Source organism: Hipposideros armiger, unplaced genomic scaffold (genome assembly GCF_001890085.2).
Source record: "Hipposideros armiger isolate ML-2016 unplaced genomic scaffold, ASM189008v1 scaffold_100, whole genome shotgun sequence".
Classification (NCBI taxonomy): domain Eukaryota; kingdom Metazoa; phylum Chordata; class Mammalia; order Chiroptera; family Hipposideridae; genus Hipposideros; species Hipposideros armiger.
Genome location: NW_017731450.1, coordinates 2,532,375 through 2,552,120, shown reverse-complemented (window position 1 = coordinate 2,552,120; position 19,746 = coordinate 2,532,375). Strand labels below are relative to the sequence as shown.

Below are 19,746 nucleotides of genomic sequence, written 5' to 3'. Positions count from 1 at the left end.
AAACTTTCAAAAACAGTGATTTTACAGAAACTTTTCTAACTACTTGTATTCATTTTTTAAAAGAATGGGAAAATTGAGAAAATATGCTATAATGTGAATGGTGATTGACCAATCGGGGCTGAAAATCACCCACTAGTGGGGTACCTGTGGCCCAGTCCATATGTGATGGTTAATTGTTTGCTCATCTGACTGGGCCACAGTGTGCCCAGATATCTGGCTTGACATTATTTTGGGGTGTGTCTGTGAGGATGTTTCTGGAAGAGATTAGCATTTGAACCTGTAGACTGAGGAAAGAAGGTCCGCCTCCCCCATGTGGGTGGGCTTCATCCAATCCATTAAGGGCCCAAATAAAACAAAATGGCTGAGGACGGCTGGCTCCTCACTCGCTACCTGACTGCTGAGCCGCGACGTCCGTCTTCTCCTGCCCTTGGAAGGACTTACACCCTCAGCGCCCCTGGTTCTCAGGTGTGGACTGGAGCTACACCGTGGGCTCCCCGGGGTCTCCTGCTTACAGATGGCCGATCGCAGGGTTCTCAGCCTCCATCATCAGTGAGCCAGTACCTTACAGCACATCTCACTCCAGAGACACAGAGCAGCTACGTAGGGTATATATGACTATACACATTCTGTCGGCTCTGTTTCTCGGGAGAATCCTGACGAATACACCACACAAGACCGACAAGGCAATAGGGCCGTGCCCCTGCTTTGCACAGCTGGGCTGCCCCGGGAGCAGGAGACACTGGCTGTGATCATAACCACGCTCTCAGACTCCAGGCCACACCGCGACTCGGCGCCCTGGTGAGTGCAGGACACGGAGCTCTAACTGCCCTGACAAGGACAATGGCCTCCCTGGGTCTGAGATACTGTGTTCAGTGAAGCCCAGAGTCCTGAGAGGGCTGCCCCAGTGGGCTGTCTCCTCGGTCCCACACCTCATCCCGAGGCTGGTCACCCTCTCTGAACAAGTTTCAAAAGCAGAAGACTCTTCACGTGTAACTATCAACTCATCCCATGACTAAATAACCCACGAGCACACCCACCACGTTAAAAGACTGCAGAGATGGCGTCAGAGGAAAATGTCTGTGGGCAAGGATGAACCTGGAATTCCTTCCTCAGTGCCCGCTAGAGAGGACTGCAGCCGAGCCGAGCTGGACCACACCATCCCCCCTTCAGTCTGCCCTTTACGTGGCAGTAAAGCCCAGTGCCCACACACGCTCCCCCAAGTCAGGGAGGTAGAGCAGAGAGAACGGGTTTAAAAGAAGACCAGCCTGGTACCGAGACCACCTGCTTCCTAGCTCAGTGATTTGGGAACGTTTCATCTCTTTGCACCTCAGGATGCTTATCTGAGTCATTTCATCTTGTAAACACTACAAGGTGGCACTCCAAGATGGCGGGAGTGGCAGCAGCCAACCGGACACGATGACAAGAGGCAGGAGGACCCTGGGCACCGGCCATGCCATCTGAGCAAAGCCACCCTTTCTTCCTGCCTCGTCACTGGGTCACGGCTGGCAGCCGCACCCTTCCCTAACCGGTACCATGAGAGCTATGCTTCAGGTTGTTGGGAGATTTAGAAATAACCTGCCTCTTCGGATTAGGTCCCTAACAAGTGCCTACTTTTTATCTAAATTTTAGTATTTTTGTGCAAATTAACAAGTAGAATTTCATTTGTGACCTTGCGTGGTTTACAGTAAAAACAGCGGTTTCATTTCCAGTTAGTTACAAAGTTAGCATTTGCTTATTTCTCCCCAAATAGCAATAAAGACTCCAAAAATTTGAGTGGATATACTTACTATGGGCAACCTACACGCCAAGAAATGATAAGAGTAGAAAGGAAAATTGTGATTTTACCAAGTGATGTAAGGGAATCGTGAAAGACACTTAGGAAAGGACTTCAGAGGAAACTATATAAATTGGCATACAGTAGAGACTTATATTCATAAATCAAATATAAAATTAAGCTTATTAGTTCATAGTCATATCTTTTCCCTGAAACTCACTCATAAGAAGTAAATGCCTTTCAAATTAAAATATACAAAAAACAATTACCCTGAAAATTAACATGAAATTGCTGTCCACATAATCCTTAAAAAGCTCATAAAAAAATGTTAATTCATATTGTTGATTTTATCACATCAATTAATATGATATTAAACAATGTGGAAATTCTACAAATGTTAGACACTTTAACAATGTTAAAACAATATCAAAAATATAAAAATTGGAGGGGAGAGGAGGGAATTTGGCAAGAATTGTGAGTGCTAATTCTCTCTTTTTTAGCCACAAGTTGATAACATCTAAAATTAAAATATGGAGTTAAATATAATAATTCTTTTATTGAATGTTTTGTAATATTTGCTCTCAGCCTTATAATATGTTAGGGTAGTAAGTAATGTTTTTGGCTCTTATTTCTGTCTTTATCTGTATTACTGGATTGTTTTATAATGTGTATTATTACTTATATAAAAACAGTAAAGTCATTCAAATTTTTAAATAGGAAATTTACACTTCTGTATTAGTCTGGGTTCTCTAGAAAAATAGAACCAATAGGATATACGTAAAGAGATTCACTATAAGGAACTGATCACGTGACGACGGAGGCTGAGAGTCCAAGGTCGGCAGGTGACGAGCTGGGGACCCAGGAGGGCCGGCGGTGTCCATTCCAGGCCGAGCCTGAGCCCCAAGGCCGGGGGGGACCGACGCCCCAGCTCAGGCAGCCGGGCAGGGAGGGCAAAGCCTCCTTTTGCTCCACCCGGGCCCTCACCGAGTTGGACGAGGCCCACCACCCTGGGGAGGGCTATCTGCTTTACTCGGCCGCTGATTCAAGTGTTCACCTCACCAAAAACGCCTCACAGACACACCCAGAAACAATGTCTGACCTAATATCTGGGCCCCCGTGGCCCTGTCAGGTTGACACAGAAAATTAACCATCTCCACTTCAAAAACAACATCGCTCAGAGCTATGCATTTCAGCACGTGACGAAACATGGCCCTGAGGCTGCCCCCCAGAGAGGACGGGCCCCCATCCAGACCCTGAGGGGAGCTTCTCACTTGCAGAGCTAGCACTCGTCCCCATCACTTATTCACCAACGTTTATTTCCTGAGAATTGGAACTCTGCTTTCTGTGGACCGGGACTACACGCGTCTTCATCCTTGAGTTTGGGAGCTTGAGGGCAGGGCCGGTGTCAGGATTAAGACTGGACTATGGGAGCATCGGTTCTTCCCCTCGCTCAGCCTAACCAGTCACCTCTACAGGGCGCCACGCTGACCCGGACCCGGACGGAAACGAGGACAATGACCTAACTCAGGCTGTCAGAACCCTTCAGCAGGGCATTTGCAATAACCACTTGACTGGTCCTCCTGTCTGCACTGGGGACAAGGCTGTCACCTAAAACATGGGTCAGCTCACGGACTTTCTCTACCAAACACCTGCAAAGGTTCCCCACCAGCAAAAAATAAACTCAGCCTCCAAAGCCAGGGCTTCCAGGGCCTGTGTAACGCGACCTCACTTCACGTCTGCACCCCTTCTCCCACTGCACCCCTTCTGACGCCCCACCCGCAGCTCAGTGGCCACACAGCGGGCACCTGAACACACCAGCAGGCTCCTTGCACAATGCCTCTGCCCAGTCAGCATGGCAGCCCCTTGTCTCAACACTTACTGAAATTATTCTCCTGCGCCGAGGTCGCGCCTCTTGGAACCCCCTTTCCTCCATAAGAATGACCCCCCTTTCCCTACTCTATCAGATCTCTCAGTACGGATGCCCTCGTGTGAGCCTTGGCACCAGTGGTTACATCGCACACCTGCATGATTCCTGGGTTTTCTCTTCATAGCTCCCAACACTTCCACAGCCCCAGCACAGGTGAGCCCATCAAAGAATTTTGATTTGCTGAATTGAATTCTCAAGGGAAGAATTTTATCCTGGTGTATCAGCATCTATCCAAAGTAGCTAAAATTCTAGACTGTATCTTTATTCCCGTCATCTCATGGTTTAGATACAGTATTTTCAGTTTATTTTTAAGGTAGACATAAATGAGGATGACCCTGTGAGTGTATTTCACAAGTATGAGGGAAAAAAATCAACCGGATTTAGCATAATAACCGCCAAGCCCTCAAAATCCCTGAATAAAGCAATACCTACAAAGTCAAAGGATAATGTACACTTCCTTTTTATTCTAACAAAGCAATAAATTCCCTGATATGGGGATGGGGAAAGGTTGGGGTAAGACATCGGGGCATCTTGCTCTTTACACCAGCATTTGGCTACAGAGGGACACGGGACAGACCCCACCCTGGAGGAAGCCCCGTATGCAGAGGACAATGACACGGGACAGACCCCGCCCTGGAGGAAGCCCCCTGCGCAGTGGCCCAGCGGGGCCTCTTCCTCAACCCTTCTGTGCTGAGCGGGAGCAGGGCTCTAATTGCAGCCGCATCCATCAAAGGGATTTCAAATTGCAGCACCACCCTCTCTGGCTGGAGTTAATTAGAACGCTGACATTTCCCAGACTGTCAGCTAAACGAATGCTGAGGAGGACGGGCATCTCCATGCGACGGGTAAATACAGGCTGTCACACTCCTGCACCAAATACTCCGGGCCTCTGGCTCTGTCACGGACACACAACAGGGACTCACAGGCTGGGAGATGCACACTCGGGCCTGGGTGTCCTGGGAAAGCCCCGACAGCCAGCAGACGGCTCTGTAATATTAAACATGCTTGTGGACGGCCACAGTCTTCTCAGTCCCGCGAAAATGGCCTCCAATTTTCACTAGTATGCATACTTGAAGGAATAACTGTAGTGCCAGGGCATGAAACTCACACTCCTCCCTTGTTGGAATCCCAGCACTGGGAGTGACTGAACTGGGTGACACCCCTGGAAGCTGCACCCGGAAAGGAGAGGAATAGAACTTAATTGGGAAACACAAATGCGGGCAGAGAAAGCTTTAATCTTAGAGCTAGTATTTCCATATCGGAAATGCGGGCCTCGCTCCAGACCGCTCCTCATTTATCAGCCTCTCACAGCAAGGCACTCAAGAGGGCGTTCCTCCTAACAAACAAGAACCAGCTTGTGAAAGAAAGAAATGCTTTATATTACGGAAGAAAAAACCTAACACCTATTTAAGTTTAGCAAGTCACCAAAAGGCACAGAAAACCCAGCGTGTTTAATGCAAGTAAGCGTCATCCCTGGAAGTTCAAAATGCTCATCAGAACACGAGAGCAGCTACAGCACCAAAGCCATGTGTGCTTCTCAGTCACCGAACGCGCGCCCACTGTGCCCGTGCAGCCTGGGCCAGGTCACTCTGCCCCTGCCTCGCGTGGCCTCCTGGCTTCACTGCAGGATGAGAAGTGGTCCAGCCTGTGAGGACAGGCGAGAACGGCGGCGATGGAAGACCAAAAGCAGCGCAGGCCTGCCGGTGAGTGAGATTTATTCAGAATGGGATGGGGGCAGGGAAAGAGGGTGGGAAAAGTATCCCAGGCATGAGTGACCCATGGAAGGCATCTGGGCAAGGAGCACACACCTTGGGGAGCCCAGGAGACGGTTGCGGGGACGGGATGGGACAGGAGGCGTCAGGAAGCAGACGGACGCGCTACAGGACGCAGGGCGTGCCCGTGGGGTTAAGGAGCACACAGGCATGCCGATAAACGTGCCTTCCCTTACAAACAAACCCCAATACATTTAACTAAAAACAAATAAATCGTTGCTTGCCCTAACTCCCCCATTTTTCTTTCTTTCAAGACCAAATTTCTTTAAGAGGAGCGACACACCTCCTTCCAGATCCATCTCCGTTTTCGTTTATTGATTAAATGCAGAGGAAGGAAAAGAAGGGAGGGCGGGAAGGAGAGAAAAAGGGACAGAGGGAGAGGAATATGAGCAGAGCGGAGAAGGACCCCACAGTCCCTGCCCTGCCACCTCCTGTTGAGCTCACACGTGGCCATCAGCTCGTGACAAAAGGCGGTGGGGAAAGGGACCTAGTCATCTGCTGACCCTCTGTGTCCCTTCCTTCCTCCAGATATTAGCAAGTGTTTCTCTAAAGAGGGTACTAGAACTACATCAGTTTCAAAAGTGCTGAATTAAAGTTAAATAGGGCACTTCGCTGTAGAACTTCTCGAAGTCTCCCAGCCTTAGAAGGGTTGGGAGTAACATACAGGGAGGCGCCTTGTAGCACTCCCAGATTTATCTGACTACGGAGTCCTTCGTTGTGGGGTATCTCTTCGGACAAGTGCTCTTTGGAACACTTTGAAAGACACTGGCTCCTGTTCAATGGATTATTTAATGGCAGGCCCACCTTGTAGAAGTTGCCATATTTTCCCAGGTTCTAGAACTACTGAGCAATTGGAGTGTAACTTCTGAGACCATTTCTTACACATTTACACCTCTCACTGCACCTGCTGAGCCTTGCAGTCCCCGTGCCCATAAAAAGGCTGAGCACCTGCTCCTGACCAAACCCGTGAAGCGGGGGCCGGCTGCTCTCTTCCCAACGTGCACGTATTCCTCCCACACTAGGTGGGGTCTCTCTGGCCTTGATGGCAGTAACGCATCCCGCCTGTGAGCTAGCCACCTGAGGCCCTGCAGACTGTAGGAAAACCTTCCTCTGCTCATGCCTGGGACAAAGAGCACACAGTGACATTGGAGGTGTCCAGGTGGTCGCGGAGATCTGAACACGCATCCACCCAGCCTGACCTTAACATGACCTCCAGCACATCTAAACATCTCCAAGATCTGAGGCAAAGTCACTCACATAAAGGTGACTCACCAATTTGACTGTGTCACATCTGACCCCCCCTCCGCCCCGCCCCAGGATGGCTTCCAACGCCTTCCCATTATCCAAATCCATCACTGTTTCCTCCAACACAAACTGGCTCCATGTCCACCTGGATGCCCTTACTTCCAACTACAGGTTTTCTCCCTGGTATCAGACACATTCCAACTTACCCTTCCCCTCTCCGTGCCCTCCCATTCTTTCCTTTGTGACCCCAAAATCATCCATGACACAGAGCCATCTGTGATAAACAAGAGAGAGAGGACCCCTCAGCCCCCAACAGCACACGCACAAACATGGCGGTGCCCTGAGAGACCCGCCAGGGGCCCGACATGCCACGGGGGCCACCTTCCCCGCGGCTTCCCACTAGCAGCTCCACCAGCTGGTGCAAACGGTAACTCTGCAATCTGACCCACCCTGAATCGCTCCTCTAGAAACCCACCTTTTTAGGTCTAGTTGCCCACCCGATGGCCCCAGCTCTTTTCATGCCCACGTACCAACCACCGGCTTGTTGACAGCAGCAGGGATCAAAGTGAAAGACAAGCCCAGTGTCCACCCGTTTGAGGAGCCACTCCTGTTCTCAACCCCGATCTTCCCTCTTTGGGGTGAGCTGCTTTCTCCTTGCCTGAATGTGTGGACCGACGCTAGCGCATTTGTGTGCAGTAAAGGATAGGGTTTACTTTTCTGGCAGAGATAAACGCTTAAGTCCCAAACCTTACACCTCAAGGTGTTCCGTCCTCTGTTTACCAGAAGCTCTTTCAACTGAAACCCATCATTCAACAACCTCTGTACAAAAAGAAGCCCTCTGTACTTCTGTTAAATTTAAAGGGCTGAGAACAGAAATGGATACCTTCTCCTCCTGTGACGTCACCTCCAGGAGTTAAAGGAATAAAGAGGTATTGTATAAATCATCAAAGGCAAACGGGAAAGGGGACCATCAGCAGACAAGCAATTTCAACTGACATGTAATAGGCAGGTGACAAGAGCAGTGACTGAGCACAGAGGAACAGACACAAGGGAAGCACCTGCAGAGGACACCAGGAAGAGACCCCATTCTCCCCATAGGGACTTGAAAACACTCAAAAGGACACACACAAAAAAAACCTAGGCGACAACCAGGGCTGGGTTGGAAATCGAAACCCCAGCACCTTATCCCAGGGTAGCAATTGCATACTGGCCATTGGCTAAGAGCCTAGATCCTCCTTTTCTGCAGAATTTGAATGGGAGATGCACGGCATGAAGTAGAGCAGTGTGTACTAGGTAGGGGGTACAGTGTGCAGGGCTGACCTGGAGAACTGAGAGTCTGCAGATGCAAGAGCTACACACCCGGGCCCCCACCCAGTACCCCCAGGTACTGATCACATGTTCCCCTCTGGAGGCAATGAGTGAGCTCACGAGACATGCAGTCCCGTCTACTGGTATTGAGAAGCCTCCTAATGAAATTACCAGCCCATGAACATTGTCTTTCACGATGTGATGACCTCCCCACACCCATCATGCACTGACAGATCTCCCAGGAGATCAGTAGGTAGGTAGGTAGGTAGGTAGGTGGATGGGTGGATGGATGGATGGATGGATGGATACACACATACATAGATGTACATACATAAATAGACACATAGATGATGGATAAAGAGAGCAGGATGGATAGCTAGACATACAGATAAAGACATGGCATACTAGACTTTAAGAAAAGTCTCTCACACCAAAGACAGAAAAAATACAAAGCATAAGAAAGAAGACACAATGTAGAGAACAAAAGAAAACCTCAAAAACATCTTAATTAATGTCTTCAATGTTGTCACTCAATATTTCATACATAAAACAAGGTTAGGAACACTTGAGAACAGAAAAAAAAATCTTAAATTTTAAAAACATAGCAAACTTTGAAAATGTAATACATGGTTGAAAGATAAATTAAAGAAATCTTTCAAAGTAAGACAAAAAAAATAGAAATATAGAGAAAACATTATAGATTTAAGCAATGAATCCAGGAGGTCTAATATCTGACCAAAAGGTTTAAAAACAGGAGGTAGAGGAATCAAGTGGAAGTTATTTATTATAGAAAAATTAATTCAAGAGAATTTTCCGTATCTAAGAAATATAAATCATAAGATAGAATGGGGGCCAGCCGAGTGGTGCGTTGGTTAAGAGTTGGCTTGGGACGCCAGCTTGGAGCAGCAGAGCCCTGGTTCGGATCCCACATGGGCCAGTGACGCTGCACCCTCTACAACTAAGATGGTGAACAACAGCTCGACCTGGAGCTGGGCTGCCGTGAGTCGCCGGCGACAGCGTAGGCTGCAGCCCCTGCTGCAGTGGGGCTGCTGTGAGCTACCTTGTGTGGCTGGCAGCCGGTGTGAGCTGCTGTGAGCTACCAGGAGCGGTCGGCCAATGGCCGGCGAGTGACCGCCTCACCTGGGAAGAGCGCAATGATAATACCAACATGGGCCAGTGAAGCAACATCCTCCACAACTAGACTGAAGAACAAAAGGACAGCAACTTGTCTGTTCCCCTCCCCCAATTCCCCAATAAAATCTTTAAAAAAAAAAAAAAAAAAAGATAGAATGGGCTAGCTGAGTGCCCAGCACAAGGATTGGAGTCCACAATGAAATTAATTGATTGACTATCAGAACATCAAAAGTAAAGAAAAACAATTTTTAAGAATTCCTTACTACTCAGCCATAAGAAAGGATGAAATACTGCCATTTGTGACAACATGGATGGATCTTGGGAGTGTCATGCTAAGCAAAACAAGTCAGATGGAAAAGGACAAGAACCATATGATTTCACTCATGTGGGATATAAAACTGAAAGCAACAAATGAACAAACTCATAGACACAGACAACAGCACGGTGGTTACCAGAGGGGGGGGAGTAGGGGAGGACGCAGAGGGGACAGGGCGTCAGATGTATGGTGATGGAAGGAGACGAGGCTACGGTGGCGAGCACACAGTGCAATACACAAATGACTTATTACAGAGTTGTACACTTGAAACTCATATAACGTTATTAACCAATATCGCCCCAATAAATTAAATTTAAAAAGAATTCCAGGGGAAATGGGGAAGGGGTGGGAACATCCTTATAATATTGCAAAGAATGAGAATCAGACGAGATGGGATTCATCAACAATTCTGGATTCAAGAATCACAAACAGTTCACACTTTTTAAAAGCAAATGCTTAATTAAAAATTCTAAAGGAATTCTCTACCTACCCAAACTATCGACCCAGCGTGCAAGCTGATCACAGATATTTTGAGACACAGAAGAAGGTGGAAGATTGACCTTCAATGTACCATTTCTCCGGAAGCCACTGGAGAGTGTGATCCAGCAAAAGAAGGGAATAAATCAAGAGAGCACGCCAGGAAATCGATCCAGTCTGGTGGAGCAGAAAAGGAAATCCTAGGGCAACAGACAGCAGCACCGAAGACCCGGCGCTCCAGGAAGAGGCAGCTGGAGACGGCAGAGGCCTTGGGAGTTTTATGCTGGCTCATCTGTTAAGAAGTAAGGTTATTTGTTTAGAAAATTAAATAAGGGAGAAATGAGCCAATCGTTAAATCAAGGAAAAACAAAACAATAATAGAAAGAAGATAATCATGGTGCATGACTTGTTTCTACAGAGGACAACAGTCATACAGTTAAATAATGTAGCGAATTATATGATGGGGCATCTGGGAAAAAATACGGATATTCATTTGAAAAACTACAAGTAGAAAAATGATACATTACGTCAAGATTTTAAAAATAATATAATCACAGCGCACACCTTAGTTCTACAAAGAACCACATTTATCCAGTTGAATGCTACAAACACTGATTACTGATTTAACTAAAAATAGTGACATGATAATATCGGAAGGAGGGGAGCTGGCGGGGGGGGGAGTTAAACGAGCGCTAAATCCTCACACCTAAAAAAAGGAGGTCAGTAAACAAGGCCTAAATTGATTAATTAATTATGGCAGCAGCAGCACAGCACACATCACGTTAGGAAATCTCCCAGAGGGGTTGGCCGTCATTTCTTCTGGGAGCAAGACCAGGGAAGGGGGTGTCGGGACCAATGTCATCAGTGTCGTGGAACTATCTGATTTTTCAGACCGTGTGCATGCGCTGTTTTTACTAGACATTAAACTTGGAAAGAGAGCTGCCGGGGCTGTGGGAATGGCTGTCACACCTGTGCTATTTTATGTTGGATCCGTGGTCGGGGCCTGATGTGTGGCCTTTACATCTGCTTACATCCCTCCAATTCACAAAATGCTCTCCTACGTATTACGCTCTTTAATTTTCACAACGTTCCTGTAAAGTACATATTATTTTCTTACTTGAAGAAAAGGCAATGAGCCCAGAATGCAGGACTAACTTGTCCAGAGCTACACACCAGAGCTAGACTTTTATCTTATCTGCCGTCTCCAGCTTCACGGCTGCCTTCCTGAGGTTAAAACACTGTCATCTACTCCACTCGCGCAGCAGCCCTGGGCTAGGAAACGATTGCTTTTCCAAAAACAAAAAACAAAAACGTGCTAAGAAAATGCCCACCTTTTTATTGGTTCAGCTGACCATATTTCATGCCTTTGGGCCTTCTCTATGTCCCAGGAAGAGGGGGCCTCATAACCGCCCCTCTGGGACTGCCCACTTCCACGAGGCCACACTGAATCGCGGCCGACGCGAGGAAGGGAGCGTGTGCCCTGCGCCAAAGCCCAGGCTGCACGACCTCTCACCCTGGGGACCCAGCCAGCTCCTGTCTTTCCTTATTCTCAATTCCACTTCCTTTTATAGGTCTGGGCCTACATTCTCCTCCACTCGGGCTTCACCTGACTCTCCAGCATTCAATTAACACAGTTAAATATCCACCCTGTTCCCCAAACCACCTTTGTTTTACCCAATATCGTCCAACCAAGGCCTCCAATCCAGTACAAGTGAGCACGGGTGCTTCCAGGCGGTGGCCATCGTGTGCCCTGAAAACGCTGCCTCGGCCTCCCTGTGCTTAGAAGGCATTGTTCCCGACTTGGTACAAAGGCACAGACGGGGCTAATGACCTGCGGGGGCTTGGTGTCTGTCCTCCGTGGGGATACGTGGCCTAATAAAAGCCCCAGCTAGCAATTAATGGCAGACAGGGTCTTCAGAGATTTTTATAGTTCTGGCACACTTGAGTGAGTGCCCTGGAAAATTGGTCATTCCGTGGGGATTAACGAGCAGTTTCTGTCAGAGTGCAAGGTGCACTCTTACAGCGAAGAATGACAAAAGGGACTCAGCTCCCGATGGATTTGACTTAACAACCCTTTTCTTTCTGCATATTGGGAAGGAAATTTGGGAATAGCATTACCTGCCAAGAACACTGATTTATTTTCCCCCCAAATATGAAAAGCCACACTGTACTGAGTACCCCGGCTGCCAAGGGCCACGTGCAGCTGGCCTCACGCAGGTGTGTTAGACAAATAGACAATGAGGCGCTTTTAAACCAGTCACGACTAATTAATTGGAATGGTTTCACTCTCACTGCTTCAGTGTATCTATCTGAACAGGTATTCTCTTAAAAAGCATAAGGATTCAGGAAGGACGGTCAGCTCTGAGGAAGCTAACAGCGGGCGCGGACATGTCACACCAGAAAGCCAGTGAAGTGTGCGCCATACAACACTGTTCACAGCAAAGAAAATCCACAGTGTGTTTACAAAATTACTATGACTTGAAACCATTGCCTTAAAAACATCCTCCACCCTTTCCAACACCCACATATTCACCAAAAAAATAAGGGAGAATGAATCCAAACCAGCATTTTAACTGATTTTGTGAAACAGCAGCTGGGCCCAAATCCCAGATGGGTCCCATGGACGAAGGCTTCAGTCCACGCTCAAAGAAAATCCAAAACTTCTGGTAAAGAGAACTTCCTTACTTGAATGGTAATTTTTTTCTTTTATACAAACATGTATTGTAAAACATACCTATGAAAATGGAAAAATGGAAGAAATAAGGATCAAGAGTGAAATCCAACCTAAAAGAAAAATGGGCAGAAGATCTGAAACAGGCGATTTGGGGAAGAGGAAATGCAACCAATCGATATGATCGTATGAAAAGGCACTAAGCTCCTCCAGGAGCCGAGGAAGCAGAGATGTATGTGTTTATCATCAGACGAGCCCGACTTGTTTAAAACGTGAAGCATTCCAGCACTGGTGAGGATGCAGCACAACGCACGGTCAGGCTCCCTGACCGGAGCTGGCCCTGGCCGGTGGCCCTGCAGCGTCCTTCACACGTGGGGCTGCACATACCCCGTGGCCATTTCACCCGTGGGTCTACCTTCCAGGGCCCACATAAGGGGCATTGACATAGAGACGTGTGTGTGTCTGTCTCTGTGTGTACGGACAGCAAATATGAAACTGTCAGTGAGGAAAGAGTAAAAACAAAAACCTAAACACACCCTGAATGCCAAATAAATTACACTATACCCATACTGTCGTAGTCAGTATATTTCAGGCTGTAAAAATTCAAACAACCCAAAACAGCTTAAACATACAAACGTGTTGTCTCACAGAGTGCCTGGCACTGGGGTTCAAGGCAGGTGGCTCAGGGGTGCCTCAGAATCCCCTAGGAGGCAGGCCCTTCCCTCACTGAACCCCACCCCCCCAGCCAGCTCGTATCCCCTCTGGCCCCTGTGCTGCTGGCAAAGCAGCCCAGCCTCTACAAACAATGCCGAAAGCAGAACACAGACAGACGGCCAGTCCTTCTCCTGCTTGGAGGGCCATGAAAACCTCCCTGGAATTACGGGCATATCCCCTCAAATTTCAGTGACCAGAACTGTGCCTCAGGCCCGTTCCTGAACCGATCGCCAGCACGCGGACTGGGAATAGCACGGTCCGCAGGCATCAAGTCATCAACATTGATGCCCAGAGCTGGGGGGACAGCAGATCGCGGAATGAATGTGATGGGAGGGTCCCTGGCAGCAGCAGTTACTGGCTGGGCAGTGCCTGCCATGTTCACCAGGAAGGGGCATTCAGCAACTGTTGTGACTTGGATGTTGTCATCCCCCAACCCCCTCACCCTGCAAATTCATATGTTGGTGTCCTAACCCCCAGCACTGCAAAATGTGACCTTATTTGGAAATAGGGTCTTTGCAAACAGAATTAGATGAGGTCATACAGTAGTAGGGTGGGTCCCTTAGCCAATACCACTGGTGTCCTTCCAAGCAGGGGAAATGTGGACAGAAACAGACGTGCAAGGAGAACCTGTGTGAAGACTGCAGCCTCCATCCGTCTCTCCTTTCCCTACTTCAGTTCATATTGAAAGAAAAGCAATTCTCAGACGGGGAGAAATGGCCCAACACTCTGCTTAAATAAGGCAGAGCCCCACAGATCAACTCTGCCCCCATCTCTGTGTGACCTGGACAAGTTCCACAGTAGAACCTGAGACAGCTAAGACTCAATATCCTGTTCTTCTGCTGTTGTAATAAAAATAACAACGACAATCATCCTAAATGCTCTGCAGGCCTTAACTCTTTATTCTTGCGCTAAATCCATGGTATGTGAACTATTATCATAATCATTTCAAGGGAGCGGAACTCAGGGAGCTGAAGTCACTTTTCCAATTTCACAAAATTAGAAAGAGTGGAGCCAAGATTAGAACTCAAACTCTGACTCCAGAGCCCTGGGGCTCCAAGAGTTGCTTCTTTAACCATCGGTCTTGAAACCCCATCGGCGCCAGGCCAGGTGCTGGTGCACAGCCATGGCCCACAGAGAGCCCCAGGGAAAACGAATGTGCGTGTTACACACACACACACACACACACACACACACACACACCCGTGCAAACCAAGCTCAGCGGCCACACACTCCAAATACAGAAGGTTAGACCAGTCAGCGTACTCCACTGAACTTACCACAACACAGTTAAGGCAAACAAAGTGCCACGCCAATTTCCAAATCAACGGCACGTGCTCGCTTGGAGGAGGCGGGAAAGGAAACCAGAGACCCACAGTGAGCCCAGGGCAGCGGCAGCTCAGTGGCCTGGGCCTTCCCCAGCCGGCAGCACACCCCTGCCCCCCACAGGGCACACACTTCCAGAGGACATGTCCCCTGGCTCCTGGGGACCTCGGCCAGCGCTCCCTCCCAGCTCATCACCCCCACAGCAGCCGGCGGCCTGCCCTCCACGTCTCCCCTCCTACCGTCTCCTGGCAGCTTCCCTCGGCATGTCTCCTGTGCAGCCGGCCTCCCGGGGTGCTCCCAGGAGGTGGTTCTACAGTTAGTTGTAGCTCTGATGTGGTCGTGGGGGGCTGCGAGCTCAGCCTTACCTCCTCCACCATCGAGACTGGAAGTCCGTTTCTTCTAAAATGGTGTCATAGGAAGTGGAATTTCACACAGGAACTTGGTATATTAGCAACATCATTTCTTCCCTTTTTTTCCCCGGCAGATTCTGTGTGAGCTGTGGAAATGGTGCTGGAGCTCAAGGCTTCCTCAGTGATGCCCGCTGGCTCTCAGGAGGCCGCTGCCCACCCGCGAGTGGCCCGTGGCTAATGCCCACGCGAGGTGAGGGCTCCAGGTGCTAATGTGCCCGCGGGGCCTGGGACGAGGGCGCGCTGAGAGCGGGGGCTCCCCTTCCCCAGGCACCTGTCACTGCAGGAATCAGACGTGCGATTGCTCCATCTTATTTTTCATTCCTACAAAGAGGAGAAAAATGAAATTCCTATCAGATGGCAGGAAGGCCCCCCCAATCTGTCCCCTTGCCTTAATCTGATCTCAAATAAAGGAGAACCAAGGTGAAAAGCCCCGTGAGAGGCCTTCAGCCTGTGTGCAGAGGGCAGCAGCGAGGGCCTCTCCTGACAGTGGGTGCAGTGGTGGTGTGGTCACCAGTGTCTGCAAACCCCTCCAAGGCAACGGTGGCTGTCTTCCTAAGTGTCAGCAAAGCAATGAATAACTCCTATGCAGACAAACACACCATGAGTGTTAGACTCTGTCCTGGCACTGTGTTTTTTTAATCCTATCTACATATTTCAACTCCAGTGTTAAAAATTCTTCAGAACCTCAGTAACGCCGTTGAGCACAGAAACCCATGAGAAAGGAAACCATGTAGAGGAAAGTGGCTTCCTATTTTTTCCTTCAAGCCAGAGAAGACAGCCACAGCTACCCTTTGTGCACATATTCGGTAAACACAGAGTGCCCTGGATTCCAGCAGCCTGGAGGCAGGCCCCTCAGGAGAGGAGGTGAGTACATACTGGATCCTATCACGTGCCCAGCCCTGCAAAAAGCACTTTCCACCGCGGAGCTCCTCGGGTTCTCACAGCTGCACTGCGGTCATTGTCCCTGATTTCAGGTGAGAAGAGCTGGTGTTCCAGCCCGTTTGAACTGGGTCCTTCCTGTGCTGAGGGCCTCACAGGCTGAGATGAAGACACCTGCTGTCTGTCCTCACCTGAAGACCCAACCAGGGAAAGTCCCACCTCCAAGCTCCTTCTGGCTGCTGACAAAAGTCCTCTCCTTGCAACTGTATGATGAAGTCCATTCCCTTGACTGTGAATCAGGGACCACTCTCAGCTCCTAGAGGTGCTCTTGGCTGCAGGCTCATGGCCCCCTCATAGGCAGCTCACACATGGCTGGTCCTCCGAGGCCAGCAGGGCGGTCTCTGTGAAGATGGAGTCTAGGGAACCTGACGATATCACAGCAGTGACGATCCTATCGCCTTTGTCTGATGCCATAAACTAATCCAGGAAGTGGCTATCCTGCCGTGTGCACAGGTGCCTCCCACACTCACAGGCAAGGGATCATGCAGGCAGGTACACCTGGGAGCGGGGAGCTTGGAAGCCTGTCCGCCCATGATGCGCATCGTTGGGCCTTAGAAAATGTCCTCCTGGTTGGCAGCTTTCGTTCCCAGAGCTAGGCGTTTCTGGAGGAAACTATACGTGCACCAGTTACCTCTCTCAAATCATAGTGTGCAGGATCGAGCTTTCATGTGTATAAGCAATACCTCTGCCTGCACATAAAAGTTATTATTCATGCAGACATGTTTTTATTTCTTTTAATGGGGATTTGATACCATTTTGTCAAGAGACAGCTCTTTCCTTCACAGCGTTGTAGGCTCTTTGCTAAAACTCTACCTGGCTCTGGGGAGTGGTGTCAGAAAAGCCATCCCTGTTTGAAAGCAGAGAACAACAGGGATGTCTGGGAATGGTGCAGCTTCTAGTCAAACAGGATTTCTGTTACTATTGATGTTTTCAAACTCAAAACATCATCTAGAAAGCAACTGAAGAATAAATAGCATATTTCAAAGAGGAATCAAAGAAACGGTAAACTCACCTGCCTGCTAATGTAAATTTTTAGATTCCCTTTGAGCCCTAGCTCCACAGAGCCCAGAGCACTCACCCTCTGCTCAGGCACAGAGCTCGGGGGCGGGGACAGCACTTCGAAAAAACCATTTCTTTGTAAAGAGCTAATTGCGTATGTTTGGAAAATAAGCTGTTAGAAGTCGGCTACTCACATTTGATTTGAGTACGGTCAGCCCTTTTATTAATTCCGAGTTATTGTATGTAAACGAGTCATTCCATCATTTTGGCAAATAAAAGGGTTTTTCCTCTCTCAAAACCGTACAGGTGGACGTGCCTCCCCTCAGAGCTAAAATGGAAGCCACGAGCCGCCCCCTCCTCTCCCTGCCAGTAGGTGGTGAGCGTTCCTCGCATCCCGAGCCCCTTCTGCCCTCCTGCTCAGAGGCACTGGGGTTGCTCTCCTTCCTTATGTTTTTGCATCAGATTAAATTAACCAGTTGGATACTGACAGGCCACAAATCAATAGGAGACCGAAATCCTTGAAATATTCATGTGCTAGTCCTCTCCTGGGACTAGCCTTCGTGAGACAGATTAGACTGCCTGCCAGGATGTTTGAAGATAAGTTGGCTCAGTATCTGGGTTTTTCCTCTCCTCGCTTCATGTTCCCTCACATGTTCTCCACGCTCACTCACTCCTGCTCAGAAGACAATGGGGCTAGAATGTGGACACTGGGGGATCTTAACCTATTTGATGTATAAACAGGGGTGATAAAGAAAGCGACTATGGGCCAACCCTGAGCTCTGTTCTCATCAAGTATTCAAAGGTAAACAGATGAACTGCAGCAATAATTGTATGAACAAACAGTTTCTCAGATAACGGATGTCATAGGTCTACCTACACCCTCCTACATGTCACAGTAGGTACATGGGAGCCCAGATACGAGTTAAATGGCCTTGGCTTAGACAAGCAAGCAAATAAGTCACTGTCGGCCATATCCTGTTAAGGCTAACAGGCCCCTGTGTGCCCGTGGGGGACGGGCGCCATTTACCTAACGGGCAGGTAGTGCGAGTCCGGCAGGCCGGCAGGGTCCCCACAGGGGAGGCCCCGGTGCCCTCGCTGTCTCCCTGATCTCCACGCCTGTACTTCTATCCCACCTGTGTGTTGGTGTGTGTCTAATATTGGTGGGTGTGCTTTTTCTTTATTTTTGTTTTAATCAATATTTTCATTGTAATTTTGGGGAGAACTGATTTTCTAAGCCAGCGGTTCTCAACCTGTGGGCCACGACCCCTTTGGGGGTGGAACGACCCTTTCACAGGGGTCGCCTAAGACCATCGGAAAACAAGATATTTACATTACGATTCATAACAGTAGCAAAACTACAGTTATAGAGTAGCAACGAAAATAATTTTATGATTGGGGGTCACCACAACATGAGGAACTGTATTAAAGGGTCGCGGCATTAGGAGGGTTGAGAACCGCTGGTCTAAGCCATCTCTTGTGATCCTTTTTTTTTTTTTTTCATTTTAATTTTGCTGATGCATTTGTCAGGTTCTCCCTTACACTTGATATGGAATCACTCAACAGTTCATTTTCTACTTTCTCTAACTGAACACTTAATTAATTCATCTTTTTCTAATATGTATATTTAAGGCCAGGAACTTCACTTAGCTATTTTCTTGCATCGTGTGTTCATTGTTATTCAATATAAAATATTTTATCTTTAAAACAAATGTTTAGAATTATTTTCACAATGAAATTTTATAAACTATATTCAATGGAAAAACAATGACTAAATAAAAATTAAGGAAGAATATTTAAAAAAAAACAAACCCTGAATTTCACCACTCTGAAATGACCATCTCCTGCTGTTGATATGATTTCTGGGTCTCCTTCATGTGTCCTATGCACACACATGTGCACACCCATGTAATTTTATGTAAATGGGATCATAACATGAACACCATGTCTTTTTAAAAACGTAAGTTTGATTTCCAAATGTATGATTTTGGGGGGCATAGGTAGTTTTTCATTGTTTTTACCTATAATGTTATTTTACTATTATTACCAAAGATGATCTTTATTATATAAATTCCTTGGATTTATTGAGAATTCCTTTGTGGCCCAATTATAAATGATTTTTTTAGAATCTATTCATCAACAAACATATACACGCTCTATTTGTTGCCTGAATATGTGTGTATACAATCAAGATTAATTGTATTATTTAAATAGTCTATAACTTTACTTCCTGTCAACTTCATCTATCAGTTTCTGAGAGATACTTGGTAATAACTCCCACTCTGATAATGGATTTTGTAACTTCTACTAGTAATGCTTTTGAGTTTTGTCATATATTTTTCACCACTATGAAGTTTGTAATCGTAGTAAGCCACTGATAGGCTGTTTCTTTTTTGATTCATTTTATCCATAGTTTTCCCTAAAAATCCATTTCATTCCATATTAAAATAGCTATGTTAATGTTGTTCAGTTAATGTTTTCCTGGCTACATTTTCTCATAATTCTCAACCTCATAATATATTTAATAATTATGTTTTAAGTATGTCTCATAAATTGTATATAGCAGATCTTTTTTCCATATTGTCTCTGTCTTTTAGACAAAACATAGTGAATTGTATGGTTTTGGTTACTGTGATTACTATTTCTACCATCTTATTCTGTATTTCTCATTTGCTATTTTTAAATTTTTATTTGAGTTCTTCTTTTTTGCTTCTGTTAGACGAATCATTGTCTTCCAACC

General features: G+C 47.4%; 1 protein-coding gene across 1 annotated transcript in view; it reads right to left on the bottom strand.

Annotated features, from left to right (window-relative positions):
• MYT1L (myelin transcription factor 1 like) overlaps window positions 1-15,087 on the bottom strand; it is a 738,481-nt gene extending 723,394 nt beyond the window's left edge. Inside the window, exon 1 of the mRNA XM_019646295.1 lies at window positions 15,027-15,087. The gene's annotated coding sequence lies outside the window, so the exon portion shown is untranslated. The remainder of the gene's footprint in view (window positions 1-15,026) is intronic.
• Between the last annotated feature and the right edge of the window lie 4,659 nt (window positions 15,088-19,746).